General features: G+C 33.2%; 1 pseudogene; it reads right to left on the bottom strand.

Moving 5' to 3' along the window:
• Positions 1 to 535: 535 nt before the first annotated feature.
• Positions 536 to 13,292, bottom strand: LOC110666007 (choline monooxygenase, chloroplastic-like; annotated as a pseudogene).
• Between the last annotated feature and the right edge of the window lie 644 nt (positions 13,293 to 13,936).

A 13,936-nucleotide genomic window follows, 5' to 3' on the forward strand; every position in this document is an offset into this window, starting at 1 on the left:
ACAAAATATTGCGGATTTTTTGATAGAGCGTTCATTATTTTCAATACTCAAAATAATAATAATAATAATAATAATAATAATAATAATAATAATAATAATAATAATAAAAGTACACATAGCAAGCTTGAGCTAGCAACAAAACAAAATGAGATAAAAAGTCAAAACAAAGCACACACTGGTCAAAGAGAAGGACCAAGTAATCAATGACAAGATAACAGCAAAGGAACAAAACTCAACACCAAAACTGAAAGACACGGTAGATGTATCTTAACTTCCTCAAGAAAACAAGTTGGCTTAGCCCACAAAAACAACAGCCAAGATGTGATTCTCCTGAGAAAAAAAAAATTACACTGGACCTTGAACAATTGAACCAGCAAGAAGCAAGAACACTTCGCGAAGAGAACTGGAACCCACAAAGCATGAGGACAATCAACCAATAGAACTCCTTAAGGCTCTAAAAACCAGAGAACATGAGTGAAAATGCGCAGAAACATTCAAGCTTGCCTCAAATCAGAACTAGATATTCCAACAGACATATCCCAACAAAGAAGAAATAGAGTAAATAAAATTGCGGAAACTTGAGGAAAAGAATCACCCCTCAACATACAGTAAAAAAAAAAAAAAAAAATCCACAACCAATTTTACTACTCCAACACCAATTAGAAGACTCAAATGTAACACGTTAATAACACCTCAAACAAGTCAGTTTCAAAAACCCCAAGAATCAAAATAATAATAATAATAAAGAGACCAGCAGCACCCAATGACAGAGCAAATCAAATTGCAGCATTAGAGCGATGAACCTGATAAGATTTAATCTGATTTAAGAAAAATAACAATGTCGCCTCGTCCGATTCAGAATTCGTCAAACCCAGTTCCTTTCCAATCCCCAACATAGTTGCTTCAGAATTTACATCCAAACCCGCATCATCTCGAGAAGTTTGGTCCTTTGCATGTCTAGGAATAACCCAACAGATGTCACTCTTGTCCAGTTGTTCAGTCAGACAATTTCCACATTCGGTTTGAGGGAGACATCAGTACAACTACTTCCACCTTCTCGATTGGTCCTACCCACTTTAATTTGTTTCTGTCCCTTCTTGCCTCCCCTGTTCAATTTGGGAGAGAAATCTAGCAAATCAAAGAGAAGCTTAGGCTTGCCCCATTGCTTGAGGATTCTAGAGGCTGAAGTTTTGAAAGGAAGCACACCCTAGTTTTTATCAGCTGAAATGGATGAGTTTTTGTCAATTGAAATGGATGTTGGTAAGAGAGGCTCGCCCGAAATTTCATGTCTAGATATTCTTCATGATTTGGGCTGTTATAAGGGATGAGATCCGAGTTTTGATTAGAAGCCCGTTATATTGTGAAAGCTCAATAGCCATGGGCTCCTTATTAGCAGCCCAACCATTACTCTGCAGCTCACAATCTTCCGAATTAAGGGGAGGTGGAAGAGAGAGTCTCATAATTGTTATGGTTCTCCAAAAGCTCAAGTGAGATATCCAGTAAGATACCAGCAGGGACCCCATCATGCTAGTTACAAATAGGATGAAGGCCATGTAGCAGCTCTCCACTCTTGGAAGCCTCAAAACAATCTCCCGTTAATAAAGAATCAGATGATTTGGCCTCACTCACTTGGTGACTCGGAATATCAGACTCGTTCTTCTTGAGTATTGCCATTGATGAAATCTGTTTCAGGGAATGAACTCTCGCTCGAGGAACTCACCATTGGTGACATATTAAAGGTGATGAGAGCTTCACTGCAATTGTCTTCAATAGCCATCATAGGAAATTTAGAGTTTCCCATATATATTCAGAGATGAGGTTGATATAAGCACTCTTGCAATATTTAGTCTATCCAAATGTTGTTCAGATATTTTAGAATCCCAGTGCTGCGGAAAGTTTTCTCTCTTTTAAATGACTCTCAAAAAGAAAATGTTTCAATTATGCAACAACATAAAATTACAGAATACAAAGACTTATATTGAGCCGGTTGGCAACCAAAAAACTAACAAGCAATGTGATTGTTAGAACAAATTAGTCTTAGAACTCTTCATCGACATTACCTGCATATAAATTTTGAGATCTCTTTATAACCTTTTAGATTATCTAATCTCAATAATTCTATTAAATATTTACAAGTTTTGGATATTGATGCAAATTTAATATCTAACAGAGTGGAATGACAAAAAAATGTCGATACAATACAACACCAATTAATTCAGAATTAAGATTTAGTTATTATTTATTTGTGTTTATAGTTTTGAGATTGTTCTTGAATTTGTCACACATTATTAGACTCCAACTCATTTTCTTTGTCATTAACTCTTCATAATCTCTTAAGTCTTTGTACTCTTATAGGGCTTGCATTTCTAACACTGATCAAAGTTATTTGAGCTCTTTCAAAGGACTAGGTCCAACCTATGAAAAATAAGTGTTGCCATTAGAAATTGCCTTGAAAACCTGGGAATTAGGGCTAGAGTTATAGCCTTACCAAATGCTTGTGTGGCTTTGGCTTATAACAGATGGGCTTATTAAAAATTATTGGAAAAATTCTTATTTAATTTTTCCATTTTAACAAATCTTACTATTTAGTTTTTAAAAATATATATATTAGTTTATTGTTATATTTTTGTTTCGTCCATTATTTAGTTCTTTTATCCAGTTTAAATCAAGTTTTTTGTCCGTCAATGTATTTAAAAGAAAGAAATTACTATTATGAGAATTAAATAGTTCAAAAACTTATAAAATAGAGTGAATATATAGTTGTATTTTCAAAATTACAAGGACTGAATAAAATTTAAACTAATACCTGAAATGACCAGAGGGACCAAAAAGTAAACAAAACAAAAATATAGAGCCTAATCCTAAAGACTATTGTATAAAATCTTTTTGGTAGAAGGAAGCTAATTGAAAATCCTATTGTCTATGTGCAATGTGGCTTCTTTTAATAATATATTGGTTTAACTTTGCTTTGAACCTTAAACTCTTAACTTTTTGCCATCATTGATTCAATAATAAGACCAGATTTAAAAACTGTATTTTAAATTAAAAATGTTTTTGTGGGTAGTGGGTTATGTGATGTGGGATTGTCAAACTTATAGATCTTATTTTATGCACCATAATCAAGATTATTATTTGATTAATTAATTTTTATATTTAGAAAATATTTGGACGTTAAAATTCAAATTCTTTTAGCTTAAAAAATTATATGAAATGGGCGTAAAGAATCAAGTATGATGCTTTTTTGTATTGGAAATAGAAAAAGGGGTGGGTTTAAACCTTTTGTTGTTCTGTTGCTCTCCATCATAAAATTTCTAGAAATAACTCCTAACAAATTATTTACACCTTTGAACTACTCTTAGATTTTAAAATTAAAAAGTGAATTATCACTCCATATGATTTTCTTCCATTCTTACCCACGTGAGATACTCGGAGCTTTGTTTAGTTTGTAGAATTAAATAACATGGAAATTAAATATTCTATAGATTAGCTATTAGTCACAAAATTTGTAATTCAGAAGAATATATATCCTATCCAATAACATTTTTTTTTTTAACAGCAGAAAGATAATAATTATTACATATTAAAAGTTTTGATAAAAATATTAAAAACAATGAAATAACTATTTCTTGATATTATTTCCATCTTTTCATATGTTATTTCATAAACCAAACAGAGCATAGCAAAATAACTTATCTACATATCCCACTAATGATCAGGCCTTGTATAGTAATATTAATGTTGTTAGCTGTTTTAGTAACTGTCAATTATTTTACCAGTTGTTAGTTATTAGATATTAGTGATTTAAAGCAAAAGTATTCAATTAAAATGACTGTTGAATTCGTTAGTAAATGTAAAAATAATGATATCATCTCATTGACTTTAGTCAAATTACTCACTCAACCTCTAAAATCTAGGAAGAGTAATTTCTCATGAATCACCCCCTTAACCTCTAAGAACTAGTATAAACACTATGCCACTGAACAATATATATAAGAGAAGAGTTAAAATACTAAATACCACCTTAGGCTGCAAATTAGGGGTCTGTAGTTTTCGATTCTAATTAAATTGAACTGAATTAATTCGAATTTTGTCTATTTTTTCATTATTGATTTTGATTTTGTTCATTTTTTTAAGAAGATTCAATTAATCGATTTGGTTTAATTTATTTGATCAAAAGATCCAACTAACTAAACCAACTAAAATTTAAAACCCATAAGGGAGCTTAAGCCTAAGTGTTAACCCATATATAGTTCCATGTTTGCCCAACCTCAATAGGCCTTGCCATGGTGTTAAGTCTCCATCTTCAGTTGAATCAGTTGTTCTACTCTATAGACTTCTATTTGCCTCCCTCACCCACCCTCGTCCTTCACTCTTAACTCTTTGTCTACATCCAGTTGCCTCATTCCGTCCTTGTCAGCTGTCTTACCGCTTCCCTCACACTCACTCTATCTGTCTCATCCTTGTCCCTCACTGTCTCTATCTGTCTCGTCAACACTTGGCCTCCTTCACCCACGCTCTCTATCTGTCTCACCCTTGTTTGCTTGCTCTATCTCACCCCTGCCCCTTGGTCTTTGTCTCGTCAACGTCGTCTAGTCTCCCTCCCTCTCTTGACGATTCCTTTGTCATTTGGTCTGAGTTTCAATGGATTGTGATTATTGGGTTTTGTTCAACTATTGACACTAAACAACAACGTTTTGTGATTTTTGGCTCGATTAAAAAAATGATGAATTAAACCGAATTGAACCAATTTGATTCAGTTTGATTCAATTCTACTATTGACTTTCATTTCATAAGATTTTGATACAGATGGTTTGGTTTGGAACCGAACATATCGATTGCACACCCCTATTTGCAATTATTTTGATTGTCTTCATCTTATAGTATCAACAATAAAACCAATGAGGAATTGAAATCCCTTGTATAAAACCAAGTACCAAGAACTTGATGTACTTGATATTCATTTACAAAGATGGGGGGATTGAGTACTTGAAGATCTTGCCTAAGTTTGTGAGTGCATGATTGTACTTGATACTGAACATGAAACTTGTGATTAAGGCATCAGGACACTCACATTTTAAGTTTATCATGAAGCAATTGGTGGAAATGATGCATAGCTTTCTCAACTGTGGGAGCATATCTACCGCTACAATATTCTGGAGATTCAAGACTACTCTGAACGCCTTCACAAAGCATAATATCCTCAATCTGCAAATCATGTATGAACCCTAAAGATCTGCAACATAGCTAGTAATTTTACAAGAAAGAACTGTAGTCTATCTGTACCTGTACTCTTTCACTATCTACTACTCCTTTCAATGAAAGCTTTGTCATCCTGAGGACACATATTAATATAGATATCATTAGAATGGGTTCCTGTTAATTACATTCATTAATTAATAACACGCATGTCAACAATTTGAGTATGTGTTATTGGTTAAAACTGTGACACCCCTTACCCGACTACAGTGTAGCCGAGCAAGTTATGCCACTCAGTGTGCCGAGCACTCTATTTTTATCTTAATTAATTTTTTTATCATAATTTTGAATATAACTTGTGAAATATAATTCATTTTAAGCCATTTATCGAAATTATTATTTCTTTGAGGTTCCGAAAATTTTAAAGAAAATCCGGCAGAATACCGGCTAAAAATGTAGAAAACAGTTCTTCGGAACCTGTGAAAAACACTTCCTATATTCATTTTCCATCATCTCAACTCTATTTATCAAATTCTCAACAATGTTCAATCTCAGTTCTCATTCATCCATCTCATATGATACCATGCATAATTCATATATAAACATTCACTTTTCCATTTACAACCACACTTTTCATTATTTACATGAATATCAAAATACATTACATAAGTTTCAAATACATATGAGAAAATAAAATCAATTACAAAATACCAAAATGACATCTAGCGTCCTACTAATGCACTGCAGACAGTGAGGTGACACAGACACTATGCGTAAGCGTGAACCGCTTACGAATCGTGGTCTCTGGGCCCTCTGTCCAATCTTGATACCTACGCGTTGCAGCGGCGCGCTAAGCATAAAGCTTAGTGGTGCAAATAATAAAATAGAAAGAAATAATATGCAAATAAAAATCATAATTTCTTAGCCATTGTGTTCATAAGAACTGAATAATTACCAACTTAATGTTTAGTCGAGGGCTAATTACGTTTTATGATATTAACTTCTTCATGCATTTTGTTTATTTATTTTCTTCCTGATCTTGAGTTTCTTTGTATTCTATCGTAATCATTCCTGATATTTGATTTTCGTATTTTCTTTAACAATCGTTCGATTCTGATTATACTTTTCCATGCCCAAGTAACCTATCTTTGAACAACCGGATCGATAACGTCGTTGGCACTGGACACCGCGGTGCCTCGGGCCGTCATACCATGGGACGCAGAACGTCAACCATGTATGCAGTCAGTATGGCTAAAAAGCCATGATATCACATAATCGGCATAAAAGCCATGAATACGAGCATAAAAGCCATGGATACGGGCATAAAGCCATGAATACAGGCATAAAGCCTTTCCTTTCGCAGTACTGCTAAAACAATACCCTATTGGCATGCCAATCTATCCAAACCAATCACATTAGGCCTACTAGGGCATTTTGCACTTTTAAGTTTCACAATTTTTGAATTTCAAGTTTTCATGTCACTATTCATTTCATTAGTCAACTAAAATGTTGACTTTTGCATAAACAATAGGTACATTGGTTTTAATACTCCCAACATACCACATTTTGTATTCAAAACTTGTTAGTTTTGGTCACTTTCTCAAAGTTTAGGTCATTTTGGCAAAATTGCCAATTTTTTGGTTTTGGTGTCACTATTCACCTCATTGGTCAACAAAAATATTGACTTTTAGAATAAAAATGTGTACATTGACTTTGGCACTCCCAACATACCACATTTGGTGTTTAAAACTTGTTGGCATTAAGTGTTAATACCATTTCCAAGCATTAAACCAAAGGAGCAGATTTTTCAGTTTTGGTGAGTCAACTTCACTGTTCCATTGGACACTGTTACTGTTGGAATTTGAAGAAATGTAAAACATGAAAGTTGTTCCTTATTTTGTCTAGTTGAATTTCCTTTTTTGAATCATTCCATTTGGAGTTTTGTAGCTCCAGATATGGCTCAAAAACCCAAGCTGTCCAGATATGCATTCTGCAGAAATTTACCATATCTACAGTGCATGAACAGTAACTTGAGTCACTTGGTTGAATGGGTTCTGGCCATAATTTGGGGTAGGTTCCTTCATGAAAGTTGTTTGTCTATGTCTTAACTTGTTGCTGTAAAAATTTCAGGTCAATTGACCAAATCTACAGTGAGTTATGGCCAAATGAACAGGTCATTTCTGCAGGGGCTGTTGCAGAGGATCCGGATTGGGGCCAAGTTTTGGTCCTCTTGCTTTGGTCTTTTGGGCATGGTTTCTTCAGCAAAAATGTGTCATTATAAGCCTAGTTTCATGTCCAATTGGCCAAACACCAATTGGACCAACACAGCCCAAGTTATGGCAGTGCAAGTGGACTGAATTTTCAGTCCCTCTGCTGCACTCATTGGGCAGCCTTCCATTTCAGTTTTGCCATGCATTAACTCACTTCAAATTATGATTAACTTGCCTTAAATGGTCACTAATTGACCACTAGAATGTACTTTAACAATTTCATAAGCCAAGCTAATTTTTACTCCCCAAAACCCTAGTTTTCATATTCATTTCATGCAACCTATACTTTATCAACCCATCCATCACATATATACATATCTCATACCATCTCTAGGCAAGTTTAATATCAATTAAACTCATCATACCCTTATACATCAAAGCTGCCGAAATTCATGCACACTCCCACAGATATGTTTTGTTCAATTTTTTCATCAATTTCTCATTCAATTTAACTTCCTAACAAAATTTAAGAAAGGAAGATAAGTATATGCACTAACCTTTTTGAAACCAACCTTGAGCTTGTTATTCTTCAAGATTTCTCCTAGAACCATAATAATCATAATCAATTATAACTTCACTTTCCTAAATTAAATATCCAATAAAAATTCAATAGCATTTCCCCTTAAATTGGACTAAACTCCCATCATAAATCTTAAATCCACAACCCATTAATACCCAATCTGGCAGCTTGTGCATTCAAATTTATATATAATGATCTAACCGTTAGATAAATCCCAAATTTATACCATATATTCAAGACATCCCTATACAATATCAGTAAAAATTTCAGCATCAAATCATCTCTATATCATGAGATATCAAAACATTCATTCAACCCTTCACAATCTGAATTTTTGCAGAAATCAGTCTTACTCAGACAGCTCATGCAAAACAATTTATATCTCATAAACCACAAGTCTAAAATTCACCAAATTTTAACACAGCAGCCTCAACATCCCAAATATCATTTGTACCAAATTTCATAATTTTATAAGCATCCTAACTATTTATTTTTCTCAAATTTCAGTAGCCAAAATTCAGAATTCAACCTACAGACAGCCTGTGTTCAACAATATGTTTCTCCAAATCCAACCGTTGAAAAATCACCAAATTTTTACCATAACTTCCACACATACATAGCTTAAACATATCCAAAAATCAGCCTTAGATGTTGAGCTAAACTCACCTGGACGGAAAAGAAATATGCTGCCCTGCTGAACCCCTATTTCTGCTACTTCTCCTTCTCCTTCTTCCTTTCTTTCTTTCTTTCTTTTCCTTTTCTCTCTCTTTCTCTCTTATTCCAGCCCGTATGAAGAAGGAAACTGCTGGTTCTTTTGTTTTTTTTATCTCATTTTAAGTTCATTTTATCTCTTTTTATTAGTTTTGTCAAGTGGTGATTGGGTGGGAGTAAGTGAGTGACATCATGTGATGTCATTATTTGCTTAATTTTTAATTTTTCTTTTCTTTTCTTTTCTATCACATTTCAATTTAATTTTTAGCAATATTTATTCATATTTAAGATCATAATAATTATTTACTTAACTGGACAAGTCGGCCAAAAATCACCTCTGAAGGTGAAATGACCAAAATGCCCTCCGTTTGGCTTAACGGGTCAAAATTGTCTGTACCGATTGAAAAATTTTTCTAAATATTTTCTTGGCATTCTAATGCCATAGGAACCTCAATGACCCTTCTCTGGAGTCCCAAAAATTATTTTATAATTTTTCCCCCGAGTCTAGGGCTCCTCGTTGCGAGAACCGCAACTTACCTCTGGTTACCCATCGCTTGGGCACCGGCTCTTTTGACTTAACTGTATTTTATTTCTAAAATTTTTACTAAATTTTTCTCATTAATATTTGAGTTAATTATGGTCCCTCACTTAAATTTAATTATTTTTCCGGACGTTCTAGCTGTCCGGACCGACACCGGTCACCGGAACAGTAGGATGTACGGAATTGCTACCGGGAGGATGTTACAAAAACCATGGCAACTACTCAGTTTAGCATCTATGAGACAGAGAGAGAGAGGGGCAGTCACAATATTTTTAGATCTTAAATATTACACAGTGCAGAATTAGTAAACTTGAGATGGTACCTTGTGATAAGCCTCAATAAAGTAGTCAAATATCACTTGGCATTTCCTGGGTCCGAGAAGCAGCAAAAGGTTAGTGTCCATCCAAGGCCCATATCTGTAAGACCTAGAAATGGTTCAAAGTACAAAAGAATGGGAATAACAAATAAATCAGTCATTATTATTACATCTTCCACCCAATTACGTACCTGTTAATCATGAAATTAGGATAAATGAACGCACATAAAGCTTTTGATCCAAGCCGAACAAAATCATCTTCACTTCTAGCTGAGCCACCTTCACATCTTTGGATACTGACCTTTTCGTATATCTATCTCAAAAAAAAGTAGTAATTTAGGTGGAGGACAACCGCACTTCCTATGAAATGTCAAAAAAAAAAATGATGCTTTTATGTAATAAATTGGGTTAATTTCATTAAAGGACATTTTTGTCCCTCAATTTCAATTTGTATAAGTAAAAAAGCTCAAAGTTTGATTTTGATTCAAGAAGATTGCTTCTACAAAATTTTTGTAGACATTTAGCTAAATTCTTTATGTGACGATAAAATATAATAGCTCTAAGCCTACAAAAATGTATTTGAAAAATTTTACTTGGTTATCATGTAAAAAAATATTATTTATATTTTATCAAAATCTAGCATTGATGATTTATCGAAATAAATTAAATTTGGGATTTTACTGATAATTGAAATTTAGTGAAAATGCTGAAATTGGAGACCATGAGCAAAAATCATGGCAGTCTTATAGATCTATCATAATCAAGTGCTACAATAGATAAAGCTAAAACAAAATGTTCAAGAATGACAAGGAAGCGCGAGAGGCATACTATGGTGGAGTAAGAATCAAGCTTCAAACCAGATGCCAAATCTTTATGTGCATATGGAACATGGTAGCCACCATCTAATTAGTTGTCGCAAAACATCTGAAAAGGAAGAAGGGGAATTAGCGGTCCATGAAATCAAGTCACACAATGCAATTAATGGATATTGGTTTGATGTCTTAAGTCTCTTGTAGAGTGAGCTCATTGCCAAGGATGATGAATATATGAATTAATTCACCGCGAGAAAACATACAGAGAACTGAAAGGGACCTCATTCACCTTGCATAAATGGGCTCCTGTCTAAAATTATTGCTATTAAAATCAAATGCCAAAATTCAGTAGTACACTTATATTGAAGCATCTTACCTTCCAGTTACATTCAATATTGTATACACATCTACAAACATAACTCAAAGAAAAATCAACTCCATTGGTTTTGATGTATCGTAACGACTACCAAGCCATTCATTTTCCACCATATTGCCATCAACTTCCTGATATGTTTAATTCTCTTTGCCCACATTGAGAAGAACAAATGGCCTCCAAGTGGCTACATTTAGTGGAACAAGCCCAAACTCCTATGCTCCAAGCAACAGAAATTAACTAAATTATCCATTGATCATTAATTTGCCATATATTAAAGGAAAATGATTACTACTCTAACATTTCAGCAAATATTTACATTGAAATTTTGCATTCCTGTTATTCTTGTTGTTTAAGAAGTTCTCCATCCAAACTATAAGTCCAAGCCTGCATAAAAAGATTGGATACACATTAAATCATGAACTAGCTTATTATAAGAATAGATGCTAAAATTCAGTATATTCATATGGCAAAGCAAACTCAATTCCTTCAGTTATGAATTCTATATATTTAAGTTATGGTTTAAGGGAGGAAATGAAATGAAAAGAATAGAAGATATTACCCATGGTAACTTCTTAAATCCTAGAGAGATGTAAGGTTGTAAACAGTCATATATCATGTGCTAGTGAATAATGTAAAGCTTGGCTGGAGGAAAAGAAAATGTACGATAGAAAATAGACCAAGAAAAAAACAATACCACGATGTACGACTAACATTGCTCCCACCATCGATGATGTAGCACTTGAGGTTAGAATTCATCAATCCAATTCAACTAAATAAGCAACATTAGAAAATTTAGCAACCAAACTGTGTTTCAAAATCTAGGTGCCACTGCTATGCTAACAAACCATGGTCAACTATAAAAGTTCCAACCTTGTCCACCTTTGAAGTGGACTGATTTAAGCATTGTCTACTGTCTTCTTGTTGGCTCAGAGAAGGAACGCCTAACCCGCCACTAATCACTTAATGAATCACGAGCAATTATTTTGGTTTATATCCATCACACAAAAATTTCCCAATCTAAGACGAACCACGATGTTTTGGCAACAATCAAGGATGAATATATATACATACACAATATACATGCATACATATACATATATGACATGTCCCAAACCTTGTCCACCTGATGCATCTCTCCATAATATGAGGCCTTGTAACCCATGTATCCAGATCATTAAACTTTGATCATCATTTACCTATGATATGAATTTGCCATATCCTCTTTATTAACAATGTGGTGAATCACAAAGCACTATTGCAAGAGATATATATAGCTGAACCTATACTATTCTTTGTTTATGACCAAGATTAAAATAATGCAAGAAAAGGGGCTGAGGGAATTCCAAAATGTTTGCATGAAGCAGCGCAGATAAACTCACATGGTAAGGGCATACAAAGCAAGACTTTTTCCTACTTCCCGATGCAAGAAGAGAGCCATGATGGCGGCACACATTGTGAAACGCATGAACCTTGCCATCATCATCTCGACACACAAGAAATTCTACATTTCCGAATCTGCCAGAGTTAATCCTCCATTAGGTTCTCAGAAAAAGGGGAAAAAGATTGGTTGAAATGTAGACAAATGGAAGTCATATTCAAGCATTTCCCTTTCTTCTTCTAAGAACCCAATGGAGCCCAAATGATTAGCAACATTTAAATGATAGCATACTGAAAGAAAGCAAGAACAACAAAAAATAAAAAGAACCAAATTTTCTACCAATATAAATGTACCTTACTGTGAAAAAGCCACGAGGATCCTTTATCTGTTCAGTGTATCCTGAAACTCAACATACAACCCAAAATTGGTAAATAAGATTCTACTTCTCCTGTGTTACGATATGTTTGATGTATGCTAATCGCTAGGAGTTGAAGCCTCCACTTTATGCATAATGAAAATACAAGGCAAACCCAATTATGCTCTGAATTCAATATTTCAATTTAGTCTTAAATTGCCGTATTTGATAAAATCATACCAAATTAACATATTTCTTGTGTTATTAACTATTCTAAGCAACTTGAGACTCTTTTTTTTTTTTTAAAAAAAAGAACTAACCAACAGCTTGCCATCCTCCATAGAAAACACGATGGAGCTCATAATCGTAAAATGAAGGGTCGGTGTACCAGGATCTGGGTGGAGTCAGGGCTTTCTCTATCGGAATACGAGGGTCAAATTCATCGACGAGTTTCTGACAATGAGTATGGAGAGAGCTTGGATTGTGAAGAACGCAGCATGAGACCTTGAAGGGCCGATTTTGAGCAAGAAATGGAGTATGATTTTTAGGTTGAAGCCTGCAACTGGTGATGAGCTTCAAAGGGATCACTGCGGTGGCAATGGCCATTGTCTTCGCTACGACGGTTGCTTCAAAGTAATCGACATCGACATTCCAGGGTACTCTTGTGTCCTTCTGTTCTTGTTTTGGCGTTCCTCTGCCTGCCGAAGAATCTCTCAGTTTTTTCCACTCTTTTACAATTTTTTTATTTAATTAGTTTTAATTAAAATTTAAAAATAATATTATTCAATCAAAATTTATTAATTTATCTTTAATTTTAATTGATTAAATTATTCTTATGTACAAGAGAAAGAAAAAAAAATTCTCCTTTTCATTTTTTTAAGTAAAAACAGCTGTAATTATTATAAAGTTTAATTATTTAATTATTATAAAGTTTAAAATTAAAAAAATTATTAAAAAATTAAAAAAAAAACATTTGACACTGTGCTAGAAGATTGAGAGAAAAAATATTTATAAATATATTGTAGTAGCTATTGTTAAACTACAAAATATTAAAAAAAAAAGAAAAATGATATTTGATATATATATATATACATATACATGTATATATACATATATATGTATATATACATATATATGTATATATACATATATATGTATATATACATGTATATATATATATTTATATAAACTAAAGCATATAAATAAGGTCACAAAATTATGTAAGGTATTATAAAAAATAATTTAAAATTTTATCATTTGTATACATATATATGTATATACATATATATGTATATATATACATGTATATATATATACATATATATATATAAACTAAAGCATATAAATGAGGTCACAAAATTATGTAAGGTATTATAAAAAATAATTTAAAATTTTATCATTTGTATACATATATACGTATATACATATATATGTATATATATACATGTATATATATACATA

The sequence above is a fragment of the Hevea brasiliensis genome, chromosome 13, assembly GCF_030052815.1.
Source record: "Hevea brasiliensis isolate MT/VB/25A 57/8 chromosome 13, ASM3005281v1, whole genome shotgun sequence".
Classification (NCBI taxonomy): domain Eukaryota; kingdom Viridiplantae; phylum Streptophyta; class Magnoliopsida; order Malpighiales; family Euphorbiaceae; genus Hevea; species Hevea brasiliensis.